The sequence below is a fragment of the Rhinatrema bivittatum genome, chromosome 4 (assembly GCF_901001135.1).
Source record: "Rhinatrema bivittatum chromosome 4, aRhiBiv1.1, whole genome shotgun sequence".
Classification (NCBI taxonomy): Eukaryota; Metazoa; Chordata; class Amphibia; order Gymnophiona; family Rhinatrematidae; genus Rhinatrema; species Rhinatrema bivittatum.
The window spans coordinates 21,152,401-21,170,385 of NC_042618.1; the positions used below are offsets into that span (position 1 = coordinate 21,152,401).

At 46.1% G+C, this 17,985-nt stretch overlaps 1 protein-coding gene across 4 annotated transcripts in view; it reads left to right on the forward strand.

Annotated features, from left to right (window-relative positions):
• The window catches only part of CPSF2 (cleavage and polyadenylation specific factor 2), an 87,639-nt gene that overhangs the window by 193 nt on the left and 69,461 nt on the right, over positions 1-17,985 (forward strand). The window contains exons 1-3 of one of the 4 annotated variants that reach the window (XM_029597820.1): positions 10,231-10,436; positions 11,022-11,385; positions 11,476-11,540. The exons of 2 other annotated variants lie outside the window; for them this stretch is intronic. The gene's annotated coding sequence lies outside the window, so the exon portion shown is untranslated. Of the gene's footprint in view, positions 1-10,230; positions 10,437-11,021; positions 11,386-11,475; positions 11,541-17,985 lie in introns of those variants that run through there. One more of the 4 variants, XM_029597818.1, reaches the window with a different exon arrangement.

A 17,985-nucleotide genomic window follows, 5' to 3' on the forward strand; every position in this document is an offset into this window, starting at 1 on the left:
GCGCGCGCATTTTAACGTTCTCGCCTGCCTTTGAACGCCCATTGAGCCCTTTCTCGAGCGTCTTCTCCCCCCTCCCAGTGCACAGCCCTTGCCGGGCCGTTTATACTGCGGCGCGCTTTGATGGAGACTGGGATACTTGGGATACGGGGCCCCCCACGAGTCGCCGTGGCTCCTGCTCCCCGCCGCAATCACCTGGAGGGCCGAGCGCATACTGGAAGCTAAAAAGAGAGAGGTGCTAGGGGCTCGTGTTCTTCTTTGGTGAGACCGTTTCATCTGTTCGGGTTGTTCAGTGGTCTTTAGAGTACTGAATGAATTCCAGGTCTTTGCCTGTCATTCTTTCTCCCTTCCCCTTTAGTGAATAAAGCTCTGGAATTTGTTGCCAGAGGATGTGGTTAGTGCAGTTAGTGTAGCTGGGTTCAAAAAAGGTTTGGATAAGTTCTTGGAGGAGAAGTCCATTAACGGCTATTAATCAATTTTACTTAGGGAATAGCCACTGCTATTAATTGCATCAGTAGCATGGGATCTTCTTAGTGTTTGGGTAATTGCCAGGTTTTTGTGGCCTGTTTTGGCCTCTGTTGGAAACAGGATGCTGGGGCTTGATGGACCCTTGGTCTGACCCAGCATGGCAATTTCTTATGTTCTTAAAGGGGAAAAAAAGAATAAAGACCTAAAAGAGAAACGGAAAATGTTGGCAGGTTATTTAAAAAAAAAAAAAAAAAGAACTAAAAGGGAAACGGAGAATGTTGGTAGGTTATTAAAAAAAAGAATGGTGTGCTTTTTTTTTCTAAAGTTGTAGCTGATGCGGTGATTGTGTCGCTCTTTTGCTTGCTTGGCAGAAGAGGGCGCCAGGCGTATTGAAGGGTTTTTCCCATTCTGTGCCTGAGAAAAAGCCCAGTGCTCGCAGCCTAGGCTGCTCTGATGGCTCCATTTCCCAGAAAGTGTGTTTAAAAGCGATCTTCCAGTTTTATTAGGTCTGGCCCTATTGTGAATGGATACGGACAGGATATGGGTTCCTGGAGATGTATTGTTTATTAAGGGAATACACAGTAAAAACAAAAAGTTTGAATTAAAATTTAAAAAAAAAGTGCTCTTCCAAAATGTAGAGTGACCTTGAATTTCAGAAAACGTTTTTTTGTTGGAAGAAATGTTTTTCTACATTTTCTGCAGAATATGTAAGCAATATTGGTGTGTAATAGATGTGATGTCAGATCATAGCAACTTTTAAAATAGAGGGGCTGATGTAAAAGGCCGTGCTAAGCCATGTGCGGGATTTTGGGGCACTAACCTTACTCGTATAATAAAGGTTTTAGCGCCAAAACAAACCTGTGCGAAAAACACACAGATGGTTTAGTTTGGGGCCCATAACAAATGGCATGTAAATAAAACTATTAGGTATAACTATTAGGTCACCTTCAGAGCCGCAGAGGGAGGTGAGGGCTGTTTAATGCAGCGTCCACCAAGGATCACCAGTTGGGGACCAGACTGTCTCTGGGAGGCCCAATGGAAGACTTACCAAAAGCGCAAAGTCCCACACTTTTAGTTGGTTCCAAAATAAAAAAATGTGTTTTGTAATTCCAAAGGAAATCAGGCAGAGTTCAGACCAAAATGGTTGTCAAATAATAGTATATTACAGTTCAGAAAAATCAAATAGAGACAGCACTTCTACAGGCCAATACAATAAAGTGCGGAAAACAGGAGTTCAGTGTTGCACGCCCTGCCACATCTCCTGGGCACGCGATATAATATTTAAATGAGGTCATCGGCTGAGTGTGCTATGTCTGTCAAAAAAGCAAACAGAATGTTAGGAATTATTAAGAATGAAATGGTGAATAAAACGGAAAATGCCATACTGCCTCTGTATCGCTCCATGGTGAGACTGCACCTTGAGTACTGTGTACAATTCTGGGCACTGCATCTAAAAAAAGATATTCTTGCACTGGAGATGGTAAGAGAAGGGCGACTAAAATGATAAAGGGGATGGAACAGCTCCTCTATTAGGAAAGACTAAAGAGGTTAGGACTGTTCAGTTTGGAGAAGAGACAGCTGAGGGGGGGGGATATGATAGAAGTCTTTAAAATCATGAGCGGTCTAGAACGGGTAGATGTGAGTCTGTTCTTTACTCTTTCGGATGATAGAGGACTAGGGGGCAATCTATGAAATTAGCAAGTAGCACATTTAAACTAATTGGAGAAAATTATTTTCCCATTGATAGCAGGGCTGAATTAGCCATGCTGTCGTGGGAACTGTCTTATCAGGGCCCAGGAGGCGGAGCTTCCAAGTAGAGTTCAGAGCTTTGCTCTGTACGGCTGCGTGTGCCTTCCCGCCCAGAAAAACAGTCTCTCCTCAGTCTGTTTTTTCCGCGCGCAGAATCGCATGTGGAACTTCGTCTCCTCAGACTGATTATTTTTCTTCACCACTTATGTCTAAAAAGTTAGATCCAAGGCCGTCAGGCTTTAAGCCTTGTCACTGCGGCAAGATCATGTCTATTACAGATTGACATGATTGTTGCTACCACTGTCTGGGACCAGACTATATCCAGGCCACATGCACGCATTGTGGCCGCATGTCACCGAGAGCCCAGCATCAACTGGCTCTAAAGATCCAAGAACTTTGAGTGGCATCAGGGGGCTCGTTTGCCCCCACCAGCTGAGGCTTATTCCTCTCCGGCGCCAGCCAAGCAGAAAACCCCGAAGGTAAGGAGAGCGGCGTCCATGGAACCCACAACCTCCAGGACTGGAGGAATCACCAGGGGACCGGAGGCCCAGAGTGCTCGCGACTCTCAAAGCAGTAGGCCGCACTGGGAGGACTGGCAATCGATGCGCCGCTCATCCCAGGAGTCTGCGGCGCATGGTGGGGGTGAGCCGCAACTCTCCGTGTCGAAACGCTCCCTGTTAGTGTCATCGGCGCCGACGCAAACCCTCCAACCGACGCATTCTGTGTCCAAATTGAAGCACAGGTCAAGGCTGGAGAAGCCAGGGAAGAAGTCAGCATCGCGTCAGGCGCCATCATCAATGCACAAAAAGTCAAAAGCAATATCTGCAGTGCCGGAATCTGCGCATGAAACGCAGAGAGCATCAACATTGATGCATGGCGCGTCGAAGTCAATGCATGGAGCGCCATCGTCGATGCACGCGGCGCACCTAGTAACCCAAGTACCAATCGAGATGCAAATAATGACGCCTCGACAAACACCGGTGCATACATCGATGCATCATCCGCGGAAAGAGTCCCACTTGACTCAGGAGCATAGCAAAGGAAAGCATTCTAGCAAATCAACTCATGGAAGTCGTCAATCCTCAGCATCTTCAGGGAAAAGGACATCGGACCCCCTCGAGACATCAGGGGATAATGATTTCTAGCCCTTATCTCTTAGAGCAATCCACATCGCCCAGAGGTGAGGACACTCATGACTTTCCAATACAGTCTGAAGAAAAGTACATTCAAATAAAATCACGTTCATCTTCTCGTCATCACCACGACCGGTGTTTTCGGATCTCTCCTCCATCTCTGGACACCGAGCTTCTGACAAGGGACTCCAGGAGCCGTTACAAAAGAAAAGGAAATTCTCAGGGGACCTGCACCCCCGACAGATCCAGTCTGGGGCCCCAGACATATGTTTTGCTTGCGGCATTTTCCCCGACAGGTCCTGTAAAACCTTCAAAAACACGTATGCCACCACAAACTCAGCAAACCTTTTCACAGTTGTCATCAGCTCTCTCTGGTTTCTTTGAAATCTTTCAGTCCACGTTCACTCTACCTCCCTCTCCAACAGGTAGCAAACCAGGATCACCGCAGCCACAATCTTCACCGGAACATCCATAAACTCCTTCACCGCGGGTCCCTTCACCCCAATCAGTGACACAACCCGTCGTATGGGAGTCAACTCTATCTGAAGATCCAGTCTCCCCTCAATCATCTCCGGGATCATCCACTGGATACCCATCGGATCCTCCCGAGGATTCACCTGAGCCATACTCGCCCACTGAAGATTTGTCATGCCTCAAATTCTTGGAGAAAATGGGTGCAGTCCTCAATTTAGATGTGCAGAAGATCCTGGATCCACGGGCAGAGATGTTGGGTCTCCTCAAAATATTTGATTTACCGGCTGAACCCACCTCGTTACCATCGCACAAGGTGCTGGATTTGGTCCTAGAAAAATTGTGGGAAACGCCATTTACCATCCCGCCAGTCTCCAGAAAGACTGCTTTAAAGTTCAAGATGAAATAGTCATTGTTTTATTCCACACCACAGCTCCTACATTAGTTACTGGTAGTAGAATCGACCATGCAACGTGCCAAAAAATCCAGATTGCATGCATCTATGCCTCCGGGGAAGGAACATTTGTTTCCTGGATGACTTCACGAAAAAGGCGTACCAGTCAGCAATGTTCTCGGCTCGGATAAATCAACATCAGTTCTATCTGGCACAATATTTGTACGAGTGCTTGCAGACCGTAAAAGCTTGCGCGTCCTACAGCTGATCAATCTACATTGCCTATCACCCAGCCTATACAAGACATGGAAGAGGGCATACGGCACCTCCTGTGCACTGTGTATGGGGCTTTCAAATCTTCGTCCCATCCGTCAGCATCTGCTATAGCAGCTCAGAGAATAGTTTGCCTCCGTTCCAGCGCGATAAGGGAAGATCTGCACGACAAGCTGGCGAACTTGCCATGCAAGGGCGATAACCTGTTCGGTGACCGCTTCCAAGAGACAGTGGCCAACTTAAAACAACAAGCGGTAGCGGTTCAGTCATTGGCCCAACCATCTTCATACGCCAAACGACGAAGATACTACACTACAAACCGCAGGCAGCAGTATCAACGACGTCCTTTCCGGCAATATCAGACCTATAAACCTATCACGTACAATCCATCTCAGTGAGCTCACCTTCAGCCGCTACAGAATAGGAGAGGTAGGCCTAGAGCACAACATGCATAAACACAGCAACCTCAAGCTACTTCCAAGAAAACACCATCTTTTTACTTTGGGACCCACCACCACTGCCACAAAACCCACCAGGCAGAATAACGTGCCTGCAACACTGGAAGGCGATAACAGCTCAGTGGGTTCTAGAAATTGTCGAACAAGGGTACCAACTGCACTTCACCTCCAAACCTTGTCTTCCACATCTACTCGCAAAGACACCCCAAAGCCATCAGAACCAATTGGCAAAGGAAACAACATCCCTTTTGCAACAGCGAGCAATTCAAACTGTTCCACCGTATGCCCACAACAAGGGATTCTATTCACCATATTTCCTAATTCCCAAGAAGACAGGAGGTCACCGTCCCATTTTGGATCTCCGCGAGTTGAACAAACACCTAGTCAAGGAGAAATTTAAGATGGTATCGATGAAAACCATCCTACCCCTTCTTCAACCCAACGATTGGATGTGGATAGATTAAAGGATGCCTATACCCATATTCCTATTCACCAAGCCTCGTGGAGGTACCTGTCCTTCCAGTTTTGGGACAAGCATTATCAATACAAAGTCCTTCCATTTGGCCTCTCAGCCCCCAGGGTTTTTACCAAATGTATGGCAGTGGTGGTGGCGCATCTACGTCAAGAAAGAGATCTAGGCGTCATAGTGGATAACACACTGAAATTGTCGGTTCAGTTGCTGCGGCAGTCAAAAAAGCAAACAGAATGTTGGGAATTATTAGAAGGGGAATGGTGAATAAAACGGAAAATGTCATAAGGCCTCTGTATCGCTCCATGGTGAGACCGCACCTTGAATACTGTGTACAATTCTGGTCGCCACATCTAAAAAAAGATATTATTTATTTTATTTTATTTATTTTTAATTTTTATATACCGAAGTTCTTGTAAGAACTACAAATCACTCCGGTTTACATACAACATTGAAATGCCAAAAAGAGTAGGGGCTTTACATAGAACAATAGAACAAAAGAACAAGATATAATTGCGATGGAGAAGGAACAGAGAAGGGCGTCCAAAATAAGGGGAATGGAACAGCTCCCCTATGAGGAAAGACTAAAGAGGTTAGGACTTTTCAGCTTGGAGAAGAGACGGCTGAGGGGGGATATGATAGAGGGGTTTAAAATCATTAGAGGTCTAGAACGGGTAGATGTGAATCGGATATTTACTCTTTCAGATAATAGAAAGACTAGGGGGCACTCCATGAAGTTAGCATGTGGCACATTTAAAACTAATCTGAGAAAGTTCTTTTTCACTCAACTCCAGTTAAACTCTGGAATTTGTTGCCAGAGGATGTGATTAGTGCAGCTAGTATAGCTGTGTTTAAAAAAGGATTGGATAAGTTCTTGGAGGAGAAGTCCATTACCTGCTATTAATTAAGTTGACTTAGAAAATAGCCACTGCTATTACTAGCAACAGTAACATGGAATAGACTTAGTTTTTGGGTACTTTCCAGGTTCCTATGGCCTGGATTGGCCACTGTTGGAAACAGGATGCTGGGCTTGATGGACCCTTGGTCTGACCCAGTATGGCATGTTCATATGTTCTTATGTAACGAAGTATACAAATCTTTCCGTATCTCGACGACTGGCTCCTAGTAGAGTCAGAACCAGAGACTCTCAACAACTACCTTCACCAAACGTTTCAATACTTGAACAGTTTGGGAATTGTAGTCAATTATCAAAAATCCATATTAATCCCAACACAAATTCTTCAATTCATAGGAGCTCGTTTGGACACCACCAAAACCAGAGCCTTCCTACCCTTGGAATGGAGGCTGGAAATGCAACATCTATTTCACTTCCTCAAATTAATGAAGCGGCCCTCAGTGCATCAAATCCTCACGGCATTGGGTCACATGGCAGCGGCCATTCACACTGTTCCCAACACGAGACTGCATATGTGTCGCCTACAATGGGGGTTCAAACGACAGTGGAAACAACACTCAAAACCATTAATGACAAAAGTGGGTTTGACACACCCCATGTTAAGAGATTTAGAGTGGTGGCTCAAGGAAACGACTCTCACCAAGGATGATTGTTCAGTGTTCCCCCACATGATGTAGTTCTACCGATGCATTCCGCAAGGGATGGGGAGCGCATTTGGACCAACTGCAAACCCAAGGTCAGTGGTCCGCACAAGAACAGCATCTTCGGATCAATCTTCTGGAACTCAGAGTGATATGGAATGCACTTCAGGCATTCCTCCCGCACTTAACGAGGTCATCGAGTCATGGTCTATACAGACAATCAAGTAGCGATGTTCTACATCAACAAACAAGGAGGGTCCAGTTCATGGTCCCTCTGCAAGGAAACGCTACAGATTCTAGATCACGTAACTCATTCAATACACCTTCAAGTGACCTATCTGCCGGGAGCATCCCTCATTTTCTAATGACAAAGTTCTTCATTCCTTGTTTTATTGTAACTTTTTACGCCTGCTGTGTTAATTGGTTCTCCCCTTGTTCATTGTAAACCGGTTCGATAAGACTTGTCTTAAGCATCGGTATATTAAAATAACTTAAATAAATAAATAAACACTTGGGTAGATTGGTTAAGTCGCATATTATACCCTCATGAGTGGTCGCTCAATCAACAAGTGATACACAGTATTTTCTCTGAATAGGGAATACCGATGATGGACCTCTTTGCCATGGAGGTCAAAGCAAAAGTCCCTCTGTTTTGCTCAATTTGGCCCAGCCAACATCGAACGGCGCAGGATGCGTTCCTGGTCCCGTGGACGGAACCCTCATGTGTGCTTTTCCTCCGATACCCCTCATAACCAGAACATTACAAAAGTGCATACAAGACGCGGCTCAATTAATATTGATAGCACCGGCATGGCCCAGACAACCATGGTACATGCACCTTCTACATCTATCCATCGCAGATCCAATCTTGCTGCCAGATCGAAAGGACCTGTTGTCACAGGAGGGGGATGTGCTACTGCACCTGATGCATGCCTCCCTTCACTTAACAGCGTGGAGATTGAGCGGCTCCTCCTAGTGGAACAGGGCGTCTCATTGTCCGCGCAAAGTATAATTATCGAATCCAGAAAACCATATACAAGACGGAATTATGGATTTAAATGGAGAAGATACTCAGCCTGGTGCTCATCTAAGGACATACACCCATTGGACTGTTCACCGGAATGTTTATTGGATTATCTACATACATTATATACCACAGGCCTTGCAACCTCGTCCATCAGAGTACACCTCAGTGCCATAGCGGACAACCCATCTCAGTTCATCCTATCATATCTCGTTTACTTAAAGGCTTTTCCCATCTGCAACCTCCGGTTTCTAAACTTCCGGTTCCGTGGAATCTCATCCTAGTCTTGGAACAGCTCATGCTGTCACCCTTTGAGCCAGTAGATTCAGCACACATTAAATACCTTACATGGAAGGTAGTTTTCCTCATCGCAGTGACTTCTGTGTGAAGAGTCAGCGAACTCCAGGCATTAGTGCATTATAGCCCTTATCTTCAATTTTACCATCACAAAGCTGTACTTTGAACGCATCCATCTTTCCTTCCGAAAGTGGTATCCCAATTCCACCTCAATCAATCCATTGATCTACCAACGTTCTTTCCCAAGCCTCATCAGAATGATAGAGAAAGATTATTACACTCATTGGACTGCAAAAGAGCATTAGCCTATTACCAAAGAAGAACACAATCAGAGTCCTGAGCGTCACAATTGTTTGTGTCGTTCAACCCAAACGCTCAAGGCCTTCTGTAGCTAAGAGAACTATATCCAGCTGGATTACCCAATGCATTCAATTCTGCTACCAAAAGAAAAAGTTGACACTATCTTCGTATCCAAACGCACATCAAATGCGAGCAGTTGCGACCTCAGTGGCGCATCTTTGACATGTACAACCCATAGACATATGCAAGGCGGTGACATGGTCATCCTTGCACACTTTCACGTCCCACTACTGCTTAGATCAGACAACTGATGATGCCAAACTGGGACGAGTCATCCTACAATCTATGTCCACATGATTACACAATCGACTATCCACCGTGATTGGATCATGCATAAAGACATAAAACCACATATTACAGCATGATCGGGAGCCCATGGCTAATTCAGCCCAGCTATCAACGGAAAAAAGCAAGTTTGCTTATCGTAAACGGTGTTTCCGTAGATAGCAGGATGAATTAGCCATGCTGACCCACCCACCTCCCTGGATAGTCGACATACTGAACTTATTTCATGAACTGCTTAATCACGGACTGAGGAGAGACTGTTTTTCTTCGCGGGAAGGCATACGCAGCTGAACAGAGCAAAGCTCTGAACTCAGAAGCTCCGCCTCCTGGGCCCTGATAGACAGTTCCCGTGACAGCATGGCTAATTCATCCTGCTATCTACAGAAACACCATTTAAGGTAAGCAAACTTGCTTTTTTCACTCAATGCGCAATTAAGCTCTGGAATTTGTTGCCAGAGGATGTGGTTAGTGCAGTTAGTGTGGCTGGGTTTAAAAAAGGTTTGGATAAGTTCTTGGAGGAGTAGACAATTAATTACTATTAATCAAGTAGACTTATGGAATAGCCAGTGCTTTTACTGGCATTTGTAGCATGGAATCTACTTAGTGTTTGGGTACTTACCGGGTACTTGTGACTTGGATTGGCCACTGTGGGAAACAGGATGCTGGTCTTGATGGACCTTTGGTCTGACCCAGTATGGCAAATTCTTATGTTCTTTCATGCACTTTTTTTCTGATGCTTCTGTACATTTTGTGGATCAGCCAAAGAATAACAGCAGCAGAAGCTATTCTGCGTCGCAGAGAGAAGGAACAGGCTGAAAGAATACAATTTATTGTTGAAGAAGAAAGGAAGTCCCAAGAAGAGCAGGTTGTTTAGGCTAAAGCTATTTGCAGAAGGGCACACAGGCAGAAGATATTCCACCTGAGGACAATACTACGGTTTGCCAGACAGATGTGGTGTGTACCTATAGATTGAGCTCCAGGATATTCTTGCTCTCAGTGAAGAAATCAAGAATGATATTGATCCAGCATGGCTGTGCCATTCTGGGCTTGGTCAAGCTTCTCGATGCCTTGCATTTTCTCACCACAGGCTCATTCTAGAACACAGTGGCTGGTATGGACCAGCCAACATTTTCAAGGCATTTCAGCCAGGTACTGAGGGCTATGATGCAATGCATCAGGTAGTACATTAAGTATCCACAACAGTTTACAGAGTAGCAGGAGATGACGTGCATGTTCTTTGACATAACTGGTATGCTGAATATAATAGGTGCAATCGATTGTACCCATGTCACTCTCGCCCCGTCACATGAGCGAGAAATGGCATACTGGAATAAGAAACAGTTCCACTCCCTGAATGTACAAGTTGTCTGCAATGCACACATGAAGATTATAAGCGTTGTCTTCAAGTTTGCAGGAAGCAGCCATGACTGCTTCAACCTTGCACAGTCAGCACTGGCCCAGAATTTCACTGAAAGGAAATAAAGTGAAGACTGGATGCTTGGTGAGTTTGAAATGGAAGTCAAAACAAAGCGCATACTTAAATTTGTGATGTAAGCTCTCTCAGGTGGGTAGTGAAAGCAGAATAGTGTGTACTGTGAGGTGCATGGTTCCAGAAGTGCATCCTGTTCTGCTATCGAATCAAACAGCTTGGGATGATACCAAAAGAAACAAAAGTTTAGTTAAAAATTGAGCTCTCTAGGTGGGTACCAAAGGCAGAATAATACATGGTTTCTGGTACATGGTTCCAAAGCACATACTAATCCATTGCACATGTTAGTTCACTGGGGTGGGTACTAAAGGCAAAATAGCATGCACTTGAGGGAGGTGCATGGTTTCAGAAGTATGTACTATTCCACTATAGAATCAAGTGAATTGGGATAGGTACCAAACGTTTAGCTAAAAAGTACGCTCTCTGGGGTGGGTACTAAAGGCAGAATAATATATGGTTTCTGGTACACGATGCCAAAGTGCATACTAATCCACTGCAAATGTCAGCTCTGTGGGGTGGGTACCAAAGGCAGGAAATTTGCTGAATAGTAATATACAGTTTGCTAAACAATAGAACTCTCCATTTTTTTTTTAACAGGAAATGCTGGTTATGGCTGCAAAGCATGGCTGCCCATGCCCTGGTCTGTGCTATGTATACCAGCAGAAATCTGATACAGTGAGGCACGCATAAAAATCAGAGCTGTCATTGAACATACATTCAGGGTTTTGAAAGGCAGGTTCTGCTGCCTGGACCACTCTGGAGGTGTGCTGCAGTAGTTGCTGCAGAAAGTCGCAGACATTTTAGTCATGTGCTGCATACTGCACCTTCTAGCATGGCATTCACCTAAATGTGAATTTGGACCTGAGAGCCATACTTCAAATGTACGCACCTGCCACAGATGGAGACAGCACAGCAAGGTGGCATGAAGTCTGTCACAAGGTCATTGCGGACTACTTCGGAGGTATGATTTTACGCATATTGGTGGGGGCGGGATGGATTGATCAGTTGTGTGTGAAGTGAGATTCTGACTTCAACAATTTTCTCTTCTCAGATCAGCGCCAGCCCTGGGGAAGATGAATGCCAGGAGAATGCAGCATTTTTCAAAATGTTCAAATTGTAACTATTCCAGTTTTTTAAAATGTTGAAATGTGCCTGTTTAATGAAATGTGTGTTTAATAATTTTCCAATTAAATGCAATTTTAATAAATTTAAACTTTTGAACGGTCTTAGTCTTCATTGGTCCTATTCTTCATCGGTGTGAATGCGGGGCCTGTGACTCTGTGAAACAGAAGTCCAGCATCTTTGCTCCAGAGACTTCCACAGTGGTGTGGGAAGTCTCTGGAGCAAAGATGCTGGGCCTCTGCTTCAAGGATGTCATGGGCCCAGTGCCTTTGCTGCAGAGACTTGCACAGCACCATGGATGTCTCTGCCACAAAGATGCTGGGCCTGTCCTGAGTGTTTCATGGGTGACAACAGCCCAGCATCCTAGTTCCAGAGACTTCCACAGCAAGGATGCTGGGCTTGGGACAACCATGAACACAGGCCCTAGCATGTTTGCTGCAGAGACTTCTACAGTGCTGCGGAAGTCTCTGCAGTAAGAATGCCGGGCCTGTGACATCCATAAAACAGAGGCCCAAGGTCCTTGGTCCAGAGATTTAAAAGACCGGTCTTGCAAATATCTGGACCAACTCTGACACACCGTAAAGAAATGTGAAGGCCAGGCGGAATGCTGGAAGCCTGTGTGTTACCATGCACCGTAGGCCTGCCTCTGCCGCTCCCCATCACCTCCAGCTTCTCGGGTTGGCTGCAGCCCTCCCCCATCCCCCCCTTTTTTCCCCTCTCTCTTCTTTGTGGCTATGCCACCAATGTGGTAACATCCTGGGAGGTGGAGAGCAATGGTCTCAGCCTGATGATGTCACGGTCCCTTTTAAATATTCAGCCCACAAAGCTGCCTGCCCTCTTTGATCATGACTTCCGTTTGCCTTCAGCTGACTGGTTCAGCTATTGTTCCTGCGGAGTTTGCAGTGGGACAAGATGGCTGTGTTTTGGCGGCAGCTCTATTGCATTGGCACATCTCTGCAGCTTTTAAAGGTTCCATAGGAGAGGAGCATGCCTCACAACCCCCGCATATCCTGAAGGCCTCGTTTGTGTAGGGCATGCCGCACAACCCGAATATTCATTGGGATTGAGTTCTCTGCCTGTGTGATTGATTTCCCCTCCATAAAGCTTTGGAGGAACAGGAATACAGGTGATTTTAGGCTATTATTATGACCGGGAGCTTCCAGGCCCACAGCCTTCATTCTGGAGCAGAGTATCATGTGGCAACATCGGGGAGTGTTATGAGGAGGGAGGCGGTTTTGAGCAAGACTCATCGAGGGAGAAAATCCCAGGTGAGCTTCAGGAATTTTCCTGGGGTGATACAGGGGAGCAGTTCAGCGGAACAGTCAGATCCCTTTGCGAGGGTCCAGGCATAGATTCCTCAGCAGGCTCACACAATACCAGCAGCAAGACCCACCTCGGGGGGGGGGGGGGGGTACTAGCTTGCAAAACCACACAGCAGATCCCCCTCACCCCTTTGACAGACTAAAGAAAAATTTCCTACAAGACTTGTAAAATTTTCAAATTGTTTACTTGACTTTAAAAGCAATTGTACAACTATTTTTAGAATGTACTTCAAAGTGAGTGCATACAATTCAAGGTCGCATATAAAGCAAAAGTCTACAAATTCCATCAATGGGTCCAGAAACTGAGACCCTTGTTGAAAGCCTAGCAAGATGGACAAAGCATCCTCAACCCGAAGAAAGTTGTAGATGATCCACCGTCTCATTCAAACAGCAGTGATAAAGGACAGGCCAGGAGCGACCATTTCCACTGCTGCAGTATTTATTTTATTTATTTATTTAACAGTTTTTTATACCGACCTTCATAGTAATAACCATATCGGATCTGTTTACATTTAACAGGGAATAGCTGGAGTAACAATTCAAGTAAACGAGAGCTAAGCAATAGGTGGGAATAAGTCAAAGTTACAATCAACAGGGAAAGAGAACTTGGAAGCTTGCGACAAGCTGGAAGGAAGATAAGGCAGGAGAAATATAAAGTGTTACCGTAGAGTGTACAGTTAAAAGCTTAATAGGTGCTTTAACCTGGAAGAGTCAGAGTCCATTCTTGAGTGTAAATGCAAGGTTGGGTAAGAGTGAAGGTCAAACTAGTGAATGTCTGGTGGATCGGTGAAGGCTTGGAGAAAGAGCCAGGTTTTAAGTCTTTTTCTAAAAGTTAAAAGGCAGGGCTCCAGTCTGAGATTTGATGGGATGCTATTCCAGATAGATGGGCCAGCTATCGAAAAAGCTCTGTCTTTGGTTGTAGAGAGGCGTGAGGCTTTAGTGGGGGGAAATTTCAGAGTGCCTTTGAGAATATCCCTAGTTGGTCTGTTGGAGGAGTGGAGTTTGAATGGGATTTCCAGGTCGAGTTGAAGATGATGATGGATGGTTTTATGAATTAAGGTGATTGATTTGTATAGAATTCTGAAATTAACTGGTAACCAATGTAGGTTCCTGAGGATGGGTGAGATGTGTTCGCCGCGGCTGGTACTGGTCAGCAATCTCGCTGCCGCATTTTGAATCATCTGCAGTGGTTTGGTAGTGGATTTGGGGAGGCCTAGGAAAAGGGCACTGCAGTAGTCTATTTTGGCGAATAGTAGCACTTGGAGGACTGTCCTGAAGTCATGGAAGAATAAGAGTGGTTTAAGTCATTTTAGAACCTGTAGTCTGTAGAAACAGTATGTGATGTTACACCCACCTGCAAAGAAAGGTAAAAGAAAAAAAGTGAGAGGAACTACAAATTAAGCTGTTCTGCCCACGGGGAAAGAATGGTACTGTACTGTGGAATTTTGGATTGTGAAAACATGCGTAAATGGAAGAGATGAGCATTGGTGGTGGATTAAGCGATGGCAAAGATGAGGTTTCCAGGTGGGAGAAGCATCTGTGCCAAAAGGAAGACATGGAGCACAACAACCATCTCTGCAAACTGCAGTGATGATGCAACCACTTGCAAAGAAAGGGAAAAGAGAAAAAAAGTGGCCACATAGATGGTGAAAATATTCTGCTTTCTTTGGAAGGTGGTGTATGTTTGGTTTTTTTGTCCTTCCGTTGTTGCACCTATATTATATCAGAGTATGAATACTCACAGAAGAGAAGAGATGAGCATTGGTGGGCGAGTTAGGTGATGGAAGAGACAAGGTGTTTGAGTGAGAGAAGCATCCATGTATAGATGAGGCACCAAAGTATGAGAAGCATCTGCACTGGAAGGAAGAGCAGGAGCACAAGCACTGTCTCTGCACAATGCAGTGACGAGCAACAACATGGTTTGGCATGGCAGCAGACTGCAAAATACTCATTGGTGTTCCGGCATGGCAGATGTCATTGATGGACTAGATGGAGTTAACAATGGCATGATGTAGGGTCAGGTCCAGAAAAAGTCTGGTTGGGAGTCAGCATGGTGGGAAGCTGCCTCAAAGATCAGCATGGTGGGAATTTGCCTTGAGGATACTGCTTCTGACCATGACCACCTCTGCCTCTGCATGGGGGGACGCTGCACTCTGTGGTTTCAGAGGAGGGGGATATGCTTGCCTCCTGGGGGAGCATGAGCCTGGTCAGGTGGTTCAGTGTCTGATTGATATTCCGCAAAGTGGAGTCAAGACCACGTAGAATACTAGCATTGTCATCAGATGAAGTATGGATGCGATCTGACATCACATTGGCTGCAGATGTGCTCTCCCTCGCTGACATTCTGGCCCCTCTCTGCATCTGGCACATTTCCCTTCACATGTGCTCTATCTCTCAATGTATAGCCCTCATTTCTGTCATCACACTGGATTCTACGAGTTCTTGTCTTGCAGTTAGTTCTGCCGCCAGCTGATCCACTATTATGTCCATGGAGGAGAGTGGTGCTTGTATTGATGAAACACTGCCAATGTCCACAGGCCCACCACCAGTCACTGTTTTTCTGGAGACCTGCTGCCCACACAGGTGCTAGGTGTAACTGGAACATCTGAGATTTCAGGCAAGGAAGATGTCTGGCCATGTGAGATGGAGCTCAACAAACTGTCTTGAGTAGCTGCCGGTGGTTTGCTAAATAGCTGCAGACTTGTTGGTTCTTCTTTGGGCCTGACTCTTCGGCTGTGACAGGCCCCTTTGTGGTAGGCGCTTCTGCAACAGGCACCTCTGTCTCCATCCTCTGCTGACCACCTCCTTCTACAGTGTCTGAATGCATGCCCCAGTATGGGGCATGCATTCCTCTGCAGGGACTTCTGGACCATTTCTTCTGTCTGCATAAGCTGCACCTCATATGGTAGGCCCCTTCTTGTCTGGCGTTTGGACCACTCAATTTGTGCCAACTTGGCCTTGACAACCAACCTGGTGGGCTAATGGTGCTTGAGCTGCTCCAATGTCCTGCAGCCGCTGATAGGCTGCTGATATTCTTCGCAGTGCTCTTCCAGATCTTCCTCTTCACTTTGGATGCCTTCTGACCAAAATGCGCATTGTGCTTTTCACAGGCCTGCCACACCAGAAGGTCCTTCTCCTCTTTCAAAAAGAGCACATCCTGCTGCTATTTAGCCTTCTGTTGGCTGCTAGTTCCTGCCTGTTCATCGCTATCAGATGAGTGGTATGGGTCCCTATCTTCTGGGCACTGCTCCCACTTCCAGCTCCCATCTCTCTCTCTCCCCCTCCCCCTGTTATGGCACCTCCACGCGTCTTCTTTTCCACTTCCCCCCCTCCCAAACACACCTCTCCTCCCGCCCATCCCCCCTCCCTGGCTATGCTCTGCTGACTCAACACAATCCTATCCAGCCCGTCACCACTCGCCCACCTGTTGCACTCATCCTCTCCCTGTCTCGCCCCACATCTGTCACGTTCCATTCTCACCACAGCCACAAACACCCACTCCGCTCTTTCAGGAACCTAATAAACAAGCAGACAAAAAAGACAGGCAGACAATTACAGACCAACAAGCAGATGTGCTCCAAAGATTCAGTCACAGACAAAAGGGAAAAACAAGCAGAACAAAAACAACACTCAACAATTGAAATATAGAACTACCACCAACTCCTAACACCACACACACACACACACACAGCCCTGAAAGGAGCTGCTTTTATAGGCCTGCAAGAAGGCATGTCCCAGAAATTTGATGGGCATTTATGCACACCGATTACACTTCAGTTTGGCCCATGTCACTTTAAACAGCCAATAAGGAACTCTGCAGCCATTTTTTCATTAACACTGATTTTTAGCATGGGTTTCTGTATGGGATTTTTGCTAGTGCAGTATTTGTATCTTAGGTCTCATTTGCATACCATTATTTTATTACATCCCATAGCGCTGATGTTTCTTTTCCACACATGCAGTCAGAAATAGGCACAAAAAAATTAGTGCCAATTTTGGCACGGGTTTTATTACATCAGCCCCATTGATTGCTGAGTGAATAGTATTAAATAATAGCATTTTCTATCTCCAAGGCTTTGATAGCAGTACTACATATGAGAAGGTCAATCTCTTGATTGATGGGAAGCTCTGGATGGTTTGTTTTTTTTTTTGTTTGTTTGTTTTTAAGATATGCTTCAAGAAGGTATTTGAAATTCAGTGGCTGAACATTAGCTTAATTTTCCTAGCGTGTAGCAGATGGACTGAGGACCAATGGGTATAGTGTACTCCTGATAGCAGTTGGAGACGGATCAGATTTCAATCTGACGTCAGCCCTAGTACATATACCCCTTCAGGAAGTGCAGCTCTTCATTATTTTCCGTCTCCATAGCAGTTAGAGACTTTATGCACGCTAGCACAGTGTTAGAGTAAATTTACCAAAGAAAACCAAATTAAGAAGAAATCTTACCTCTACAGACGAGCCCCGCTCTCCTGCGGTGACACCTGTTGGGTCCCTCCCCCAGTTGAGATTCCCGAGGTGATTTCCGTGATCCCTCCGAGGTAAACCTCGGTCCGGCGACCAACCCTCGGCGGGGACCTAGCCCCCAACATCGGGTGAGACTGAGAGGCAGCGGGTGCAACTTCGAGCGTGGCGGTGAAGGTATTTTCCCTCCCCCCCCCCCCCCCCCAGCCAGAGATCGCCCAGAATGAAACCGGGAAGCGCCGAGACAAGGTAAGGTAGAAATCTATTTAAAAGTCTCCGGTCTCCGAAGCTCGAGGAGACGCACAGGTCGCCAGCCGGGACAAGTGCCACCGGGTTGATCTGCCCTAGCAGGGCTAGACCCCAGTCAGATCCGAGGGTCCTCCCACGTGGAGACCCTCCGAGGTGGTCGCCATATTGTCCGCGTGGTCGCCGTTACCATTTTGACCCTGTTCGCTGCCCTGTCCGCCGTCTCGATCCGTGCGCACAGAGGCGAGCCGTGCGCACAAATACCTTGTGCGCACAACATTGCACGCATAAGTACCAGGCTTACAAATGAAATGCATGGCCACGCGCTTACTGTGCCGGGCGCATAATTTCAACCCGTGCGCATATCTCTGCACACGCGCACCAAACCTACGCACGCAACTTCAGTACA